Genomic DNA, 16221 nt, shown 5'->3' with positions numbered 1-16221 from the left:
TGCAAAGGATGAGAAAGTGTTTAAAACACAACTAGACTTACGTTTTTGAGAATGTTTAAAATAAGCAGTAAAACCTTAAACATTGATTTGGGGTTCTATCTGAAGCCATAGAGAGGTTTAAAAATAGTGGTTAGATGCTGAAAAGCACAGCTCCAGTGAAAACCCCCATATTTGCACTGGATAAATCCTCTCCCTCCTGGGAGCAGGCTGAGTGTGGAGGGGAACAGAGTTACCAGCCTCTGTTGTCAGGTCCAGATTGTGCATTTGGCTTGGTGATGGGCAAAAGGATGGTTCTGGGTCTCTGTGAAGGAGCCTGTCAAGAAGTAATGGGCAGTGGCCCTCTGGGTGGGAGCACGTGGTGTTTTAGAGGGAGCTGTGGTGTTGTTGCCATGCAGAGAAATCCCTCCCCTCTGCCCTGGGGCCAGGGGTCCTGGCAGGGGTGTCACGAGGGGCGTCGCTCTCCTGCAGCACTGTTGGCACCTCCACAAGCCTCGGGTCAGAGGACCAAGGGTATCCCACCAGAACTGGGACAGTTGGCAATCCTCGTTCTTGTGCAGACTGTGTGAAATGCACACCATTCCCCAGAGCTTACAGGCACAGTTACAAATGAAGCAAAGATGGCAGGAATGACATTCCCTTGCTAATTATAGTGTGGTCCCATCTGTATATTTGGTGTTATGTCACCAACTCCAGCCTGCTTTTTTCTAGCAGGGAAATACTGCTGTAGGTCGAAGCGCAGCACAAAAGGCTCCAAACCTCTAGTAATGTTATATTTACTGGTTTAACTGGGGTGAAACTCTATTTTTAAGGGCTGTTGGTTGGAAATCTGAGAGTGTGTTGGCTAAGGTGCTTTTTGGGTAACTCAACAGTCCGTATTTAAAAAGCATTTGGGTGTGGATAAACATACCAGAGTAGAGTGGCTGCACATTTCATTGAACCCCACTGGCTCCACCAGCACCTTGTGCATGGCAGTGAAGCTGTGAGCTTGGATCCATTCATCCTGCAGGGAGAAAGTGGGAGAGCAGCCATCTCTCTGGCCATCAATGCTCCTTTAGTTTGGAGACTTTTTGGTGTAGTGGATAGTCCGTGAAGAGTTTGGGCGTCACCATCCAGCAATTCCTCCAGAAAGATATGAGGACAGAAACCACCCCTCTGGATCACCCCATGGGGTGTTTCCATTCAATCCTCTCAAGGATCTTGTGTGTCCTCCTTGGGACCCAGATACAGTCCTGAGGTCCACACAATTGTTTCTTCTGGTGGAGTTTCCTGACTGCTGCTTAAAAAACCTTAAATTTGCTCATGTAAGATGCCATTTGTCTCTCTGGAGGAGCCCATGGGGTGCTTCATTCTTGCACGTAGTACTTGTGAGCAGTATTGGTGAGCCTCATGCTGAATCATATAGGACTGAGATTTTTAATTAGGGTAGAGATGGGAGCCTCTGAATCTCATGTGATTAGAGAGTTCTCATAACTTTTACATTTATTATATAGTCCAATTAGCATATTTCTTACTTTAATGTCTCTATTGCCCTGTTCAGTGTTGAAAATCCAAAAATAAGAGCAATTTGCTAAAACTTGAAAGCCATGAAGTGAAAAAAGTCCAGAAACAGAAGTAAAAATGGGTGTTCCTAATTTAACTTGCTGTTTTGGCTAAAAACAATGAATGAAACATAGGCAAAACAAGGAAACACCATAAATAATCACAAGGAAACCAAAATTTGAAAACCATCCACATCACTACTTGTAACAGAGGTAAAAGGACTTTAAAAAAAGAGTTATGTAAGGTTTTAAGCCATCCCAAATGCAGGCTTGTGTGAGGAGGTGCAGAAGCACCGTGCAAAGATGCATCTCTCAGGGTTTGCACCCAGACCTGTCCCCTGAGCTTAGAGCCCCTCTCTGTCCAGAGGTGTTGATGAATCCCAAGGGTGCTCGGTGGAGCTCATGTGCAGGAGGGGAAGCAGTCATCAAACAGCTTTAGGTGTGAGGAGCTGACACACGAAGGCCGCCGTGTCTCTGAAAGTCAAGGAGAATTTGTACCAGCAGAAATAGGCTCTGGTTTCTTGTTATGCAGGAAGCCGTTGGTGGAGCAGGAATTTAACAAGTTCACAACTTAACAAGTCCCAGCCTAGTGTCTGGACTACCAGAATAGATTTTTTTCTCAAATACCCCCAATCGCTCAATGCTTTTGTCAAATTTTTGTCTCTCTGCACCCAGTGTCAGCCTCAGCTTAACAATGAAGGTAGTCCCAGAAAACTTCTCACAGATAAGCAACCTATGCTCCCTGTTATGAAAGCAACCTCCTACTGTCTTGTATGTTAATTCTGTTCTTGTGGGACGCTGTAGAGGTTGAATCTTCTCTGCCTGGCACGGTGATTTTCATTGCTTTCATTTTTTAGGAACTTCAAGTCTCTCAAAGGCTTAGTGTCAGCTATAAAGGCTCCACCTCTTTCTTGGCCCTGTAACCCATGAGCAGTTCAGCTGAGGCTAGGGGATTTGCGTATAATGATTTGGGAAAGTTGTGAGTATAAATAGTAAGGAATTTGAGATGTTTTTCCCCTCTGTAATTCAACACTCAATGGCTTCCCCTTCCACCCTGCACATAAGGTGCTGTACCAAAACGATGGAAAGAATTTGTGGAGCTTCAGATTAAGGAAGTTCATAAGCTAGCAGGCTTTTCTCTTGCTTGCTCTTTTTAAAAATCTGATAATATCATCTCCTCTGGGGAATAGCAGGGCCGGAGGACCTCACAGATTTTCACCAGATCCTCTCACCAGGAGCATTTGCCCCAGGGCAGAGGTGGTTGGGGCAGCCCTCTGATCTCCTCTTATGCACAGCGTGGAAGGGCAGGAACGTGGAATAAGTGTTCAGCCTGGGCTCTTTCTTTTCTTTTTCCTCCTTTCTCTTTCTGATAACAGTTATTGCTGAGAGAACATGTTCGACCTGCTCTAAGCTCCAGCCTCAGCCTTCTTTTGCCTTCCTCATCTCATGGGCGTACGAGGGCATGGCACTGGGTTGCAGCACACAGAATAACTGAATCATTTAGGTTGGAAAAGTCCTCTAAGATCATTGAGTCCAACTAGCTCAGATGACCAGGGTCATCTTGGCCCCAGCTCTGTGATGATATGCCCATCAACCTGGAGTCAAGCCCCAGGACAGACATTTCTGAGCTCAGAGGTTGCCATTGCATCTGGCAGTGCTTGGAGCTGGGGTACCCCTGGCCCAGGCATCTCTGTAGTCACAGGTTTGCTTTTAAGTGCCCCTCAGGTTCTTTTCATCTCCATAGTTATCTTTGTCCTAATTTCTCCTGTGCTTTAAACCCTGCACAGAGAATGCAATGTAAACCCTAAAACACTGTCACTTACTCTAATAGAAACCTCAGCAGTACTGGTGCAAATTCTCTTTAATCCTTGTGATTCCAGCCCAGAGATGGGTCTCAGCTCTGTACCTCATCCCCAAGGCCTGACTGAAACCCTCTTGTGCAGCTCTGCAGTTGCACTGACTCGGGCACAGATGATGGACGATCACAGGGTACCCTCGTGTACCTTCATTGCCAGGAGCTTGATGTATGGTTTAATTTTTGAATCTTGACTTCATTTTGCACCATGGTATTTGAGTATTCAGATTTAAAAATCAGGCCCCAGCAATATTGTTTAAAGAACCCTCAGTGCTTTCGGTAAAAACCTGAGTAAGTATTTGTTATATTTAGAGGCAATTCTGCTTATTGTCTCTTCATACCATAAGCTTTTCACTGACCTAGATTTTGCTATTCCATTTTCCATTTGCTGTCCCACAGTACATTTGCATGGAAAGAAAGCTTTTTGTCTTTTTAGTGTTCTCTTGCACTTGCTATTTCATCCACCAGCCAAAATCACACTTGCTGGCCTGTGATGGTGTGAAGAGCTTCACCGGAAATGATCATATGGCTGAGGATCCTGGTTTCAAACTACAAGTTAAAAGCTATTGCAGCTTTTACTTAGTAGAATCCTTGGGCTGAAGAGTGCTGGAGGACCAGCCAGCAACTGAAGAGCATGCAAAGAGGAGAGGTTTGCATGTTTTCCAGCAGTAGAAATTTATAGAAAGAAAACCAAAGTGGACAGAGTCAGAAACTGTCCTCCTTTCAGTGGAAGGGAGTAGTCCTCTGCCTGGATGTATGTTATAGCAATAGCTGAAGACACAAAACTACATCTTGGTTTTAATTCTGCTTTCAGTTTTAACATGTCATTAAAGAGATACCTGTATTGACAGGAAGAGTTGTAATGCTTTTGGGGAGTTGTTATTATCGTATTACACGATGATGGTGTTTATTGCGGTGGTGCCTCAGGGCCGAATTTGCAAACGCTGCGGATGGATTACATGGGTATTATGCTGTGCATAAACATTTTGCTGCATGTTCCTGTTGAAATCCTGTGAACTGGACGATGTAAACAAATTAACATTATCAGGGAAAACCTGTTTTTTAAGTCAACTTTCCCTGCAGACTACACTCGGCCAAAGGATACTTGCTCTAGCTCTCACATCTCCTGCATCTCAGCCATGTTCAAAAACGTTTTTACTAGCACATGTTAACCAAAACCTCTTCCTTTTTGGGGAAAAAAAAAAAAAAGAAAAAAAAAAGAAAAAGCATGCATGTTTAAAAATGCATTTGATCCAACTAGCTAGTATATTTTTAAACACGACTGTGTTATGTTTAACAGTGTGTTAGCATATGTCAATTAACTTGTTTCCTCAGAGTGCTGACAGAAGTGCCCCCGCTGCTGCCGGCCCTGAGGGGCCACGGGCTCAGCCGAGTCAGCAGAAGGGAGCTTGTGCCCACACTTCCAGCCCGCCAAAATTTGGCACCAGCTGCTCAGGGGCAGTATTAGGGTGCTGGACATGGGCACAGTGGATTTGAAGACATGCCTCCTTCTGCTGGCTGTGCTCTGTGGGTAACCCCCCTGTGGTTGGGGGGCACACCAGGGCTCGTCTGTCAGCACCCCAAGTGATGTCTCCTCTGAGTACACACGTGAGCTGAGACGCTTTCAGTGCACACAACGCCCTTCCAGACAGAATAAATAGAGACTTTTTCTCACACTGTCAGGAGATCACACTCCTTCCCTGTGCCAGATAGAGATGAGATGGAGGAGAAAAGATACACGTGCACATAGCTCCTAAATTGCCCCTGTGCCCAGACCAGGTGAAGAGGATGGCTGTGCATGTCTGGGGTGCTTTGTGTGTGCCAAGTCATGTCCATGGGCACGCAGGCTGCTCACCTCCCCACTGCTCTAGACCACACTGGCCAGTGCAGAGGGAACACTTTAATCCATTGTAGGAAACAGCAGAGAGCTTTTTGTCCGGAGGCTGGCATATGCTGCTGGATAAACCCCTGTGAGTGTGTGAACTAATCAATCTTTTCCTGGCAGGACCTTCTGCATCCCAGCCATGAAATTGTGCATGATGAGAAGTGAGCGGGGTGGGAAGCACAGAAGTCAGGTCTCAGCAGCAATGGGCTGCAGGGATGCACACTGCTTTCCCACGAGGATGTGGGAATGCCTGTCCGTGCACGGCAGCTGCAGAGACTCAGGCGACTGTTTGCTGGGGGCTCATCTGTTACTGGCTGTGCAGAGCATGTGGGAAGGGTAAATAAATGGGCATGGAACAGGCAGAGGAGGTGTCTCAGGGTCTGCATCCCCATGCCCTGCTGCTCCGGGCTGGGTGGTGTACCCATGTCTCAGCCAGGCTCTGTGTGCGGGAGCAGCCCCCAAACAGACAGACCCCACTTTGCTCCTGTTCTTCACCAGGGAGTTTGGGCAACCTTCATTTCTCATTTCATGATTAGTAAATGCATGAATGATTCCCATGTGTTCTGGGATGGTGTTAACGGGATTGGGAGAAATGCTTAGAATAGGCAGCGTCCAAAAATAGGTCTCTTGTCCTGCCAGAGTCTTGCACATGTCCTTAACTTTCCTGCCCTGGGAAGCAACTCCTGGCACCCTGCAGGGCAGGGCAGTTTTTCCATTCACTTCAGCGGGTGCGGGATTTCATTCTTACTTATAGATCCATGGATTTTAAAGGGGCTGTCCATGGGGTACAGTTGAGTTCTTCGCAGGGTTGAAGTGCTTTATATTTTTAGCATTGACACGATCGTCATGAGGGAAAAGCACGTTTTTCCCCTGCTCAAAAGGCACGGTCAGACGTGCTGCTCTGCTAGAGCTGCTCGAGGTCAAGTTGTTACTGGCCCTGGACCATTTCTTTGGGGTGCTGCACCTTCCTGCCGTGCAGCTTGGCTGCCATAATTGGTGCTGTGGAGTTGACCTACGCCAGCCGAAACATGTTTTTGGAAGTGGGGTTTTATAAATAGACCGTGTGGACAAAGGGTGTCTGCTCCGGGGTGGTTTTGGGGCTGGGGAGAGGAGCCTGGGGCAGGGGATGGAGCCCAACAGCTCCTGGTGAACCAGCACAGCCCTCTTTGCAAAACAGCGACTGCGGTGCCGGCGGAGCCTGCGGCGAGCCCGCGGCAAAGGGAAGGACGGAGAGGCTGTGACCCGGGGTGTGGGTGCTCGGCTGTGTTCTCCCTGTGAGACTGGCTCCCAGGCCTTTGCTCATGCAAACCCCGACAGATCTCGTCTAAATGAGTAGCTGGAAATTATGTGCTCCCTCCCTGGTTTGGGCTGGGGCTGAATTTTGCCTACTGGTCTCAGGGAGTAGGTTTTGCTACTGAACTCAATTAAAAGCATCAGAACCTGGCACTGTGGGATCTTGCCCAGTGCTGGTAGTCAGGGTGATTGGCACTGGATCCTTTGATTTCTCCAGAGGCGTCATAATATTTTAAACTTACTATTAATTACAAGTGTATTAATCTCTGAATAGTATTAACAGTATTTCAAAATATAATTTTATCCTATCCAACCCTCTGGGAAAAAAAAAAAAGAAGGCAGTTTTGGATGAACTGAACAACTTTATAGACACTGTGCTTTATAACCAGATAGATGTTCCCTAGTTAGTTCCATTTCTATCTAATATTGGTGGAAGATTAAAGATACTGAGTCAATGGCTGTAAAAGCTTACATTAAAAATTTGCAGTAAATGAGAAGGGGAAAATTTCATTAGAAACATAAATTGTAGCAACTGGAATGCCTGCAACTTATTTTTAGTATTCTACTCACAGTCACACTTGAAAGCCTTTTTTTTTCCAAATGTTTTCTTTTCTCAGATAAAAAAAAAAAAAAAGAATAAAATGACCTCTAATATTTTGAAATATAGAACTAATTACAGTAGGGAGTGATCCTGATCCCACTGAAGTCAACTGCGGCATTCTTTATGACATTGCAGGATAGTGCCTCTATTAGGAAATAATAAGGAAATGAGATACTTTAAAGAGAGGGGTTTAAAATGAGCTGGCTCTGTTGGCCTCTTTTGTAAAAATACCTTAGAGCCACTTTTATCAAGTCAAAAGGTTCACTGAAAAGAGAGAAATTAAAAGATGCTGCTCGTGGAGCCTGGCAAAACATGAAGTTCGCAACAAATATCTCTCCAATCCAATTATAACATTCAAATCAAGGGGAAAAAAATTATGAAATATAATGAAAGCTTTCTTTCTACTGAAAAATTCTACTCGGAGGTGTCCAGACCTAAGGGAATTTCCAAGTCAGCATTACAGTGGGGAAAAAATGTAATGTAAATTAGAGTGAAATAATCAAAATTTTCTGGTGGAAATAAGTGCAGTTGTTTGATGTAATTCTGACACACAGCATAATTTCAGCATCAACACTGAAGTTTAAAGGATCAGTGTGCCTTCATGAGATTTCTGTACAGAAAAGCCATTCAATGGGAAAATTGAAATCAGACTTCAGTATGCACATTGGGCCCCCCTACAAGAGAAAGCCCTGAATTATATAGATGCAAATAGAAAAATAGAGATGACCCTTTTTCAGTAATTCCTAAGCACCTTTTCCACTTGAAAATCCAGCGTGATTACGGCATATAAATCACAAGAAATGCAATGTGTGACTGGTTTTGTGCTCACAAAATCAAACTTTGGTTTATGCCTCTAACACCAGCTCAGCCACCTAAAGTTGCACACCGTTTTCTACAGTGAGCTACACCAGACTCATGTCACCATGTTTGTTGCAGTTGTAATTTTTAATATTGTGGGGATATATTCCAAACAATTAAAACTATTAAAGCAGGGCATGTCTTTAGCATTTTACTCAATCTCATAGCCTCTATGAAATATATTTGTAATTTTGAGTTCATTTCCAAATGGAGACAGATTCACACACCCTCACAGCCAAACTCAGCACAAGAACCAACAATTAAGTGAAGCCTGAGATCCAGTCCAAAGCAGGCATATACTCAATTTAATTTTTAAATAGCTTAATTAATAGTTTCAGTTAAAGCAAAGAAGTGAAAATGGGTCAAACTATGTAAACATTGGTTAGAAAAACACACTGTCCAGCCAAAGCATTGTAGAAGTGCTTTTAAGAAGAATGGTCTTTTAAATTTAATTTAAACATGGTTTTCCAACTTAGGTAAAAGCCCGGTTCAGACAAGGCCCGAGCCACTTTTTCTGCCACAAGGAATTACCGGGGTATGCTGAGAGTTTATTTAGTCTTTGCCTGTTCTGAGGCTGTGTTTCACTCTGCAGTCACTGTTTTCTCCTTGTTGTCAGTGTGTTGTTGCCTCTCAGCAGCTCAGGATTCACCGGGAGCCTCCGCGCGTGTTTAATCGCTGGTGGGACCCGCGCGAACGCTACAAAACATCGTTCCCAAATATTTACTGGAACTTTGAAATGAATTGGGATAGACTGCTGTTGCACTAGGAGTGTTTGCTTTCTGCAAACACTCAGGTTCAAGTTCTTATTGACATGGCTGTGATGGATGGGGTCCCTTACATAAGCCTCAAGGCCAGGAGGGTGATTTTGTGCCGGAGCAGTTGGGGAGTAGGAACACCACCACGTGCCCTGTCTGGCCAGTCATCACTCTCTAGCAGCCCTCAGATAATGGGAAGATACAATTACTGATTTGTTGGTAGTTCGTGGATTTCAGAGGGGCGAAATTATAAAATTCAAAAAATTTCTCTCGGTCTGCAGAGCTACTGTACACGGAGAAAAGGGTATTCTTCACTCAAAATACTCCCCCATTTTTTGCAAAATTTTTCTTTGATACTTAAATTTCAGCTTAAATGGCACAAGGGTAGAATAATTTGAAAGTGGCTAAGAATGTTTTTTGTGAAAATTCTTTTTAAAATTATGCAGTAGCATTTCCATGACTCTCTATATGTTTGTAGTTTGAAGTTTCTGCCCCAGTGAGGACAGTGAGTTCTTTGCAGATTTGCTGATTTACAGATAACTTCCAAGATCCTAATGTTTTACTAAAATAACTGAAAGGTTTTCATTCGTTTGTGGGGGTTTTTTCTGTCTTTTTTTCAACTTTAATCTGATTAAATTAATAAAAAGACTGAAGAAAGATTATAGATGAAAAGTATCAAGACTAGCTCAGGTGCATTGCTTTAGGAAGCTGTCACTGCCATCCCCTTCATCAGCACCTCTTACTGGTATGAGAAACTTTGGGAGCTTGAGCCTAAATTTTGGCTAAGTTTTATTATATGAAAATATTCCCCAAATTTTTCTGTTGCACCTTGATATGTGCAGAGCAGGTCATGCAGCATAAATTGGCAATGTCTGAAGGTATCAGTGCTCTTTGCCAGCCATTCCCTTGGGAGTGTGAAGTCAGGTTTTGGGGAGGTTGGTGGCTGATGGTGGCATTTCATGGAGTACATGGCTGGCAAGTGAGGAATAAAAACCAGCTGGTTCCTCTCGCCACCTGCAGAACATCAGCAGAAGGAGAGAAATGTTCCAGAGGTTTTTATAATGAAGAAGAGTTTTTACTGATCATGTTCAAAATGCAAGACCACAACAGGAGGCAACATCCCTTTCACAGGAAACAAGCAAAGCAACATTTTGGGCTGAAGAACAGCTTGGATGAGCTGACCCACTCCAGCTTGCCTGGAAAGTTAAACATGTCAAAGGGTTCTCTTCTGGGCAAAGGGAAGATGTAGGAGAGGTTTTTATAAATGGCAGTTGGGCAATTAATGTTAACCATCAATATCAGAATGGCTTAGATTGCATGATTAACTAGTAAGAGTTTTGAGCTGGCTGGTAATTTTAGATTAAATAGTGAGGCAGCCAGTGACTTGAATATTGATGAATATCCTGTGTTTTATTAATATGCATTCTCTATAAATTAGAGGCTTAGTACACAAAGAAGAATCCTAATGCTCTTGCTATTTTTCATTGCCACAGGTAGAGCTGAATAATTCATAGCAATTAATTTATTTCACTGATTTAGCCTTTTGGGGCGGGGGTGGGGAGGGGGGAAGTTGAGCACAAGTAGTCTGCAGGTAATTTTTTCCATATTTATTTATTACAAATATCTCACCAAACACGTTTGAAGACTAATTCTTAGTTGGGGAGAATTTTTTGTATTCTTAAATGGGAGAAATTGGGAGGAATATGGGCAGCAGTGCAAGAAACCCACCAGTCATTACAAGAACCCAAATGAATTTTAAATGGAAAAAAAAAAGCTCAGCTAGTTGCAAATACCACCCAGATAGGGTCAGGCTCATGTTGATTTGTATTGATTGGTGCAATGCTGGTTACTTTGCATGTTTCTGCTCCTCCTTTGATTGACTGCAATTCTTTAGGACCAAGATTTTCTTACAAATACTTCTTAGGGCAGAATTTGTTCTCTGTATTTAGTCCCTCGTGCATAAATGAAATGCTGCCCCTTTTGCAGCCAAGGCAAGTTCCACCATTGATTCTGGAAGATCCAGGATTCCACCTGCTGATGGAAACATTCTTGAAAATCCTTTTTTTATACACACAGAGCAAGAATACATTCCACACAAATGACATTTTATAACTGTGCAACATTTCAGAATGTCCAAAGACAGATTTTTAATTTTCTTGTAGGTAGTGGGAGATGGTGCTTTAAATACGAGACGAAAAGTGGTGCAGCACAAAGATCATTTGCCAGTCCTGCAGCTCAGGGAGGCTGCAGCCCTGTCTCAGTGTCACACTCATATCCAGAGCAGGTAATATCCAGAAACACGTGAGGAGGAGGAGGAGGAGGAGGCTGTATGATTATTGCCTCTCCTTTTTGCTGGTTCTTACAACGCACTGCACAGCAGTGAGAGTTGCATAGCACGCAATAAATCATTGCCTCATTATGCTCCTTCTGTAGGTTTGTTTAGGGCACCTACTCTAGTACAGGCTCCGGTGGATTATTTGTTCTTCCCAGAAATTCCTCTCAGATATAGACTTCTGTTTTGATTTGCAGAGAAAGAAAAAAATAAATCTCTACGTCTTATTTTTAAAATAATTTCCTTAGTGTGCACAGCATTTTACATTAGAGTACTGCCTAAGAAAATAATTTCAGCAATGTCTGGAGGTGGTTTTAATTTGTAGGTGGATGATTTTGTCAAAAGGAGGCAAGAGGTTAAAAAGGTTTTTGCGTTTTTGTGACTTGTCAACATGAAGTATTAGCAAATGAAACACGGGGTCTTCCCTCCCTGCTTTCTTCTTTGCTCCCTTCTTGCCTGCCTTTCTTTTTGCTTTCTTTCTTCTGTTCTTACTTGTGTACACAAAAGCTGCTGATCCCTTACCTAGCCAGATTTTGCTGAATTGTTGTAAAAGAAGCCTAAGTACCTCATTAAAAGATATTGTAAGGTCTTCATTCGCTTTTTCTGTGTGTCTTTAGCCAGCCCTAGTCTACAGCCAGTGCAGGAGGGCACTGATCTGATTGCTAGAATAAGGATTTTTGACATTTGGTTTTGATTTAAGCAGACAAATCCTCTTAAGAAAAAGTGTTCATTAGTTGGCCTAATTTACTAACAAGAACCAGTATTGCTGATTTTGATAAAACAGTATTTATTTAGCAAATGCACCAAGTAAATGCTGGAATAACCTACATTGCACCTGCAGTGGATTTGAACGGCAAGAGCTGAGACCTTAGAGAGCAGGTGGGTACACTGCAACACGGCTGGGTTTTGCTGCAGTGTGACAATGTGATCTAGGATCCGATCCAGACTCCTTGGAAATCAATGGAAATTCTACCCTTGACTTTACTGGGCTTTGGATCCCGCTCCAGTTGTGCCAGAGTGGTAATGAAATGACTCCAACTTGGGGGAATAATTTTCTGGCTTAACAGATTCAGTGTTTTTGTATTGATGGGTTTGTTTATGTAAAGGGTCCTGACTTCAGGTTTAAGTGGTTTTGACCCATGCCTGTCTCTCATCCTCCCTCCTATTCACAGTTCCTTGAAATGCAATAGATTTCTGTTTTGTGACCACTCACAGACATCCCAGATGAACAATGACATTTCAGAGATGATTGTGATGTGAAACTCAAAATCATTGTAAGCTTGCTCAAACTGTGACCTGCCTTTACACAAAAGCTCCCTGAGCTTTCTGAACCTTTCAGCAAAACTGGATTGTGTTCACACAAAACTGAGTCAGTTTTGTGTATTTTGGTGTTTCATTATACATACTTCTGCATCATTGTATCTTAGTCCTGGGTATAATTCTTATTTGATTGTAAATTCCTACAAAGAGCCTAGGAATAGAAGATGTGCTGAGGTCAGGACCAGAAAAGACTTTTTCTAACACCCACTGCAACCTGAGTCCCCCACAAACAATTAGGACTCAGCGAGAATTGTACCCAGCCCTTTCAGATGGAAGTGCAGTGGTGACCTTCTAGATTGATTAAAGATGTCACATTGATTCACTTTGAAGGGAGCCACTTCCACCCTTCTTCTGCCAAAAAGGCAGTGGCTGCAATGTGAAGCCTCAAGAATGGGGCATTGTTCTTCCAAGTACATGGAAGACATCCAAGGGTAACAGGATAATGCAGATAATGGGATAGGGTTTCTCCCCTCCTCTCCCTCAAATACCATATAGCTAGATTTTGGCTATCCAGACCCAGGCCTGAGGAGACATTCCTCTGATAGCTACTTAAAAGATGAAATAGCTGAGGAAGTGAGCTCTTTTTATAGGTTATGGAGGATGTTTGGTGGTTGAGAATGTCAAAAAGGACTGGTGATGTTGACTCTGCAGGAACCTTAAACAGCGATGGAAGTCTGAACTGTGTGAACAATGCAGTGGAGGGGATAGTGTGGTGGGGGAAAGGGCTTTATTCCTCTGGCAAACCCACCCCTGATGATTTTATGTGCTGTCACTTTGGGGTGTCAAGTTTGAGAGGTGCTAAAATGGCCCAAATTTTCCAAAGACAGGCAGTATCTTAACAATATCTGGTCTCTTTAAGGCACCTTGAGTTGGCACTGAGAAATATTGTCCTCCGAAGTTACCACTTTTGAAAATCTAGGCCACCGAACCTGATATGAACTATCAGAAACCAGAGACAAGGGAGCATTTATGTCAGAGAATGTATAGTGGCTCGAAAACTACAAATCAAAATAATTCATTCTTTTATGTGTAAATCTCCTTCCCTTTGATACACAAATTGAAAAGCTGTCTGGTTTCCTTGTAGTTTCCGTAAGCAAGCAGCGTGTGACTGTACCCTCTAGAATGCTATTTAAGTGTTATTTAAAGTGCAGACCTGTTAAGGTCAAAGCAAGCTCATCTGTATGCTAAAACTGAACCCACTAAAACTTACACCTAAAGCCTGCAAGCAAGGAGGTCTCGAGCTCCACAGTCCCCTCATGACAAGCGCGCGGTGTGACAAACGGTGAAGCACCAAGAGATCAAAGTACTTTTTCAGGGGATAACAATAAAATCAGAGACAGAAAGACACCAACTCCTGGTGCAGGTGTCTGCTCTTCCGAAGCATCCTTTCTCAGACATGACACAGCCAGCCCATCACAAGGGGGCACAGGCAAGAGCTGCAATCTGGCAGTAAATATCATCAGCAAATTTACATCCTCTGTGGTGCCTTTCCGAGCTGGTAGAACGGCTGGAGAGTCCTTGCATGAAGCCCATGTGGAAGGGATTACTGTAACACACTGAATTTACTGTGAGTTTATTGAAAAGGAACTTTTCAAGGTGAACAAGGAAAGACACTGTGATGTGTTTTGCTCGTGTTCCAGAGTCTCTTTCCTCTGGTTGAGCACCTCAAATCCAGGTCCTGTGGAAGTCAATAGCTGTCTTGCCTTTCAGAAGGATTATGCCCCTAAATAGCTTCTTTAGGAAGTGTACTTTGCCTGGTGATAACACTAAGCAGAGGGTGGATGATTAACACCAATTAGGATTATTTACAAGAACCTAGAAAACAATAGGTCCATAAATCCTTGTCTTATCAATTGTAGTTCCTCCTGAGTAATTCAGTCATCATTGGGCAAACTCTGTGTTTCACTGTTCATTATGTGCAGATCCAAGTGATATTAGCTGAAGTGTGTGGAAATGTTGAAGGTACAATATGACCTAGTAAAACAGCAGTGTGTTATAACAAATTCTGATGGTTTTCAATATTTTTATGTTCTAAATACCCTACAGTTTTCCCCCAGGTATATTGAGTGAACTTAAGGCAACTCACAGTAGCCTTGTTTCTCTTGGGTTATGCTTCAGCTCTGTCTGCACTTGTGTCTCCGTTTGGGGTGGGTTTGCAGTATTCCCCCTCCATTTGTTGGGCACTGGTCCAGCTGCAGAACAGCTTCAGTGCACACAGATTCTCCTCTTCCAGAGGAGAGCCAGTGGGGACCTCTCTCCGAAAGCAGGCAGGGCTTGGTGGGACACTCAGCCCTGATCTGAGGGGCAGCCACACCACCACAAAGTCCTTCGGGGTGTATGTAACCCTGCTTTGGAAAAGGAAGGATGTCAAACTGCCCAGAGCTCCCATGCCAGCCTGGAGTGGAGCTCACGCTATAGAGAGGGTCAACTGCTTTATTGACACACTTTTTGCTGGTGACTGGCAGCTCTTGTGACCTCTACTCCTCTTTCTTCCACCAAGGCTTCTCCTCGTTCGTTATCCTTTCTGTTTATTAACTGCACGGTCTTCTCTAGCTGTTCCACCTTGCTGCTGATCTTTTTTCTTCTACTTTTATCACTTTTTGTGATCCCTTTTCCAATTTCCAACCTTAGTCTCCCAGAAGACCCGGAGTGGTGATGCCTGGATGCAGAGGAGATTACACTGCTTATAAATCTGCACCATGAGGAGGCCAAAAGTTTCTGCAGCAGCAGGAGGTAAGCCAGGACTGCTGGTGGGTGTAAGGAACAGAGAGCAATGCCACATGCATCCGAGAAGAAGGCAGCAGCACCCCTGAGGATGGAGACTTTGGAGCAGTGTCACGGTCCTGCACAGAAAACTTGAAGAGATCTTCAGGTGGGAACACACCATCCTGCTGACTGCTTGTGTGGTTTAGTCCATGGACCTCTGGGGTCTGCATGCCAGAGACTGGAAACTCTTGACTTACCCTAAATGTCCTCTTTGTGGACTTCTGATGTGATAGGAATGGCACAAAAAAATTCAATGTATCTGCTTCGCCATAACGTTTTCAGCCTGCTAACTTTCCCAGGACTACTTTCTGCTCAAATTACTGGAACTTAATTACACGAGGTTTAATTTCATTTGCTTGGCCAGCTTTAAAAACATGTATTCAAATTTGAACCGCAAGGACAGAATTTTGGGAGCCTCTTTGTCCTCTCACTTTGTGTCAGTTTAAATGAAGAAACTGTGTCTGTGAATCTCTGCTTTACTACACCTATTCCAAGTCAGTCTCACTTCTGGAGAGACTTCCACAACTCTCAGCAGTTTAAGGGGGAGCACAAACAACCCCTTATGTTAAGGTTTATGTTTTTGAAACTGTGCAAACAATAGATATTTGTCTCCTGCTTGTGCATTTTCTTGTAAATAAAATGTGTTGAGACCAGAGATGGAGTTACACTGACTTTACACCAGATAAGGATTTGTATTGAGATTTGACATGTGTTGTATTATCCATATGTTTCTTGAGTAGGTCTTGCAATGTTTAGTTATAAAAAAAAAAAAAAAAGAAGGAGAAGGAGAATCAAAGAAGGGACATAGAGAGAGGAGGTGAAAGGACATGGATGGGAAGTGGGGGAGTTGGAGGATAACATTGGCTATCGAGGCATTATCTGAGCATTCCTATGATTAGGACTTATCTTTCTCGCTTCACTATTTCATTATAATCTGCTGCTTAGCTGATAAGTAATAAATGACCTCCAAATTTTATTGCATTTGCTCACTTTCTTTAGATTTTACATCATTTTGTTC

The 16221-nt window shown here is 43.4% G+C and overlaps 1 protein-coding gene across 1 annotated transcript in view; it reads left to right on the top strand.

Annotated features, from left to right (window-relative positions):
- MAF (MAF bZIP transcription factor) overlaps positions 1–15856 on the top strand; it is a 62334-nt gene extending 46478 nt beyond the window's left edge. The window contains 1 exon segment of the mRNA XM_018083647.3: positions 15069–15856. The gene's annotated coding sequence lies outside the window, so the exon portion shown is untranslated.
- The last annotated feature ends 365 nt before the right edge of the window (positions 15857–16221 follow it).

Source organism: Manacus vitellinus, unplaced genomic scaffold (assembly GCF_001715985.3).
Source record: "Manacus vitellinus isolate BGI_N305 unplaced genomic scaffold, ASM171598v3 scaffold_10_pilon, whole genome shotgun sequence".
Classification (NCBI taxonomy): domain Eukaryota; kingdom Metazoa; phylum Chordata; class Aves; order Passeriformes; family Pipridae; genus Manacus; species Manacus vitellinus.
The sequence above is the reverse complement of the archived record's forward strand: the minus strand, read 5'-3'. Positions and strand labels throughout refer to the sequence as shown.